At 40.0% G+C, this 4015-nt stretch overlaps 1 protein-coding gene across 1 annotated transcript in view; it reads left to right on the forward strand.

The window, feature by feature from the left end:
• VOPP1 (vesicular, overexpressed in cancer, prosurvival protein 1) overlaps positions 1-4015 on the forward strand; it is a 20679-nt gene that overhangs the window by 2665 nt on the left and 13999 nt on the right. The gene's annotated exons all lie outside the window — the stretch shown is intronic.

A 4015-nucleotide genomic window follows, 5' to 3' on the forward strand; every position in this document is an offset into this window, starting at 1 on the left:
TCCCTTTCTCCTTATTAAAAAAGTGTACACATTCATTTTACCACACACCCCAGATGACCTTTCTGACTGAAAACAAAACTCAACTACTTGAACAGCTCTTATTTCAGAACACTGAAAGGAAACATAAGTAGAGCAGTGTGAAGACAGTTCTCCCTTTGTTTTGAGCAAAGACAGGTAATCAGACAGAATACCAAGAATGCTTCGAAAGTAACTTTGTCCCTGTGCTAATACTGTTGTTTAATTTAGAGAGTTGAGATGATTTGTTGTCCATGGCGTAACTGTCCTTTTGATGAGTGGTCTTTACAGTCACATCGGCTTGGGTATGAACCAAATGTCAATGACCTGTAGGTGTATGATTGAGGATCTCTCTAATTGCAGTTTTCTGTTTCATATTGTTCACAGCAACGACAAAAAAGTGGAGGAAATCTGTGGGTGGGAGGTACATTCCATGTGGATTTGGGGGCAGAAAGGAGATAAATGTAGTAAACTTTGTACCTGGGTTGTATAACTTTATCATTACAAACAACTGTAAACATAAGTTTAAAAAAAATAAAAATAAAGTGGGGTGGAAGAGCATTAGGTTATCTGTTCCCTGAGCAAGCTCTTTCTTGCTGAAGGATTGGAAATTATTGTAATCCTTATGCTACCCAAGAACTTCCCTCCCTTTTTTTTCCCACCTCCATTTCATCTGCCAGAAGCAGGAGAGAAATGCTAGAGACAAAAAGCAGCCAGGAATCCAGTTGCGAAACAAAGCCCACAGAAAGAACAAAACACTGATTTAATCATCTGTGATCCTGGATATTAATTAACTGCTTAGGAAGTGCTTGTACCTAGAACTCACTGTCTTTTTTTCAGGTGACTGAAATGTTGAGAATTACTCATAAATGTCTGGCCAGAACAGATGGGGGAATTTAGATAAGTTCATTTTCTTTGCATGCTAATAACAACAGGACTTTGGTTCCACCTACATTTTATTTTGCTTTGCTGCGGTGTGGGAAAGAAGCTGGGATGTTACGAAATTATGAAAATCCCACTGTACCTTGACATTCAGGAATGTGTTATTCATCATCACCTTGGCGTTTTGCTTACGTTTCTGCCCACGTGCTTTCACAGATAGTTTTTGTTCCCCTTGACAACACAAAGGGCTGGCTACTTGGATATTGGGTATTGGTTCAGACCCTTTGTGTACAGAATCCTGCAAAAGCAAGGGTTACAAAAAAAATCCTGTTGTATATTGACACTGTCAGGTCAATCAGAAGACTGTCACTAGTCATTGTGTGTGTTTGTGGTAGTTACTGTTATCCGAGTCATTGCAGGAAAGTGTTGTGGCTGCCGGTCTCCTGAATAGTGCAAGTGAATGGAAAAAGGAAGAGGAAAGGGGTGAGCTGTGTGTGCTCAGAGATTGTCCCAATGGTGATGAGTGTCACGTTAATGCTAGTGTTGTTGTGATTATGAGTTTAAGTGGGCAAGAAGAAACACTAAGGAAAGACGATAAGGATTTGGGGATAGTAAAGCTCAGAGGATAGATAACGTGTGACAAGTGAAGGAATATGGAAAGGAGTGGGGAGAGGGTATTTGCATAGGAGCCCAGCAGGGTTAAAGGGGACATGCGTTAAGGCAGTAGGAAGGTGTGCATGTCTGCTGCTTCTAGGCTGTTCTACTTTGTTACTTCTGCGGTTTCAGTTTCTGTTGTCTAGGGTCCCCAGCTGCTTCCTACCTGCACTGTCTTTTCAAACCTGTGGTGAAGGAGAGGCACAACTCCAATCTCAGTATTTTAGGGCGAAGTCCCATTGCTTCAGCACTTGTTTGACCTTTCACTGAGTTAATTCAATTTGGTAATCCCACAGAAAGTTGTTCATTTTAGCACATTCGAATCCGTGTTGAATCAGCTCGGTAGTTTTTGGCAAACACTGGTGAAAAGGGAGGAAGGGAATATTCTGCATATTGTGGGGGAGGAGGCATGAATAGCATCGTCTGCATCAGCATATGGTTACATGTTAAATCATCTAAAGGCATAATATATAACTTTGTCCTGAGAGTGCCTCCTCGGTACCAATCTAGATCTGGGATGTGTAGTGAAATGGGTTTTATTTTATCTTACAATTTCTGTGGCAACAGTCCATACAAAGCAGATGTATTTAGATTTATATTTAAAGGACTTCGCAATAGATTCCATTTGTTTCTATCACTGGTTTCTGAAAGAACTTTTTGCTGCCCAGTTAATATAAGTAGTCTCTCCTTTGGTCTCGAGACTATCTTTGGAGATTTACGAAACCGAGCAATGCAATCCTTTTAATGATTTCCCTGTGATTTCAGTCCCATGCTGGCACTATGTCACATCTCTCATGGCAATGGTATTATAATGAAAAGGTTGGCATGTCAGCTCAGAAATGCCAAGTCCTGTGTCTATTCACAAATGTAGTGTGGCATGCTGGGACTGATGTATCTCTGAACTGGCCCATCTACACGCCTTATCACTTCTGGGTAGGCACATCCTCCTAGAAGGCACCTGCCTCTCTTTAAATTACCTGGAGTAATAGGAATCTGGTGGACTGTCACATAAAGTGGTGGTTTGCTTTTATTGGAAGTTTAAAGGCAAGATAGCTGAGTTAATCTTTCCTGTAAAGGCTCTACTTCAGCCATCCAAAGACAGATAAGAATGTGTCTGCTAAGCCAGAGGAACAGGGTGCCAAAAAAAGTGTTCTGGCAATTCAGCTAGATTTGGGTGGGTAAAACTTGCAATTATATGACTCTTCTTCTTTTGGAGCTTTAGTTTTTTAGGGGTTTTTATTCAATCTGTCTTTCAGTATAATAATTTAAAAAAAGAAAAATCTGTTAGAGATATTGTTCAAAACTTTCTTGAAACTTGTCTGTTATGCTTTCTGTCTTAACCACTAGGACAAAGGTTGGAGATCTCTGTTCCAGAACTAATGGTACATCTTTCTGTCCAAGTATTTAATGTATTAATAGTTTTTAAAAATAATTTTTCCAATGGACGGAATTATTCTATCCTTCATAGATCATCTGTAAGTTTTAGTTTAATTCAAGCATGTTTCTTCCAAATGTAATTCCACTTCTTAAGGCTAGACTGAGGAATTGATAATTTTCCATGTTTTTCTGTCTCTCCTGTGCGAGTAAGATGCAGCTTATTTCAGACCAGAAGTGAACATGGAAAGCTTACCAAGAATTTGAGAGACATATGCTGGTCAGCTGTCGTGAATACAGAGAACTTCAAGACTGCTGTGAACTTACTTCCCTAACCCAACCAACTGTTTCTCCACGTCCTTGTCGCCTGAGTCACCAGATACTGTTGTCAGTTAGATACTCGTCTTCTACTTCAGCAAAATGTTTTTTAATATGACCTAGAAAAATAAGTAAGCAAATATAAGGCAGAGAAAGGAATTAGTCATTGGAATCTAATTCTTACCCTTTGGAAAAGCAGGGAGCCAAGTTGTTCCTGACTTTGCTTAAAGAATTAGATCATACATCTCCTTGTGTGGATGCACAGAAAGTGATTCAGAATTAAAGCTGTCTCAAGAGACTCAACTCTGATCTTTACAAGGATCCTCATCCCACTCTCACTTAAGTAAGCCAGCTCAGCCTTATCCTAGATGTGCTGATGGTTGGCAGAAGAAACAGTCAAGGTACTTCTCTTCCATGGCAATAATGTGAATAGTAACATAGAGAATGCATTAGATTGCAAAACCACCTTCCCTGTAGGCAGATGCCAGCAGCACTTAAGATACTCCAGTTGTTTTTCCACTTCTAAATTGGGCATGAATAGGAGAGGGAAAGCTGCCTTATGTTTTGTTGATGAGTAGTAGTTTGATTGGAATGATTGTGAATGTCCCCCTCACTGCAGGGTGAAGTATATTTCCTGGTATGACTGATCAATCCCATAGGTCTTTTCTGTTTATTTTTCCTTCAGTTGTTAGCTACCATCATACTGGGGCTTTTAATGAGGTGATAAATTCCAGATGCGTGTTTCTAATCCTCTCCTTGCCAGGCTGCATGG

This window comes from Corvus brachyrhynchos, unplaced genomic scaffold (assembly GCF_000691975.1).
Source record: "Corvus brachyrhynchos isolate BGI_N302 unplaced genomic scaffold, ASM69197v1 scaffold94, whole genome shotgun sequence".
NCBI lineage: Eukaryota > Metazoa > Chordata > Aves > Passeriformes > Corvidae > Corvus > Corvus brachyrhynchos.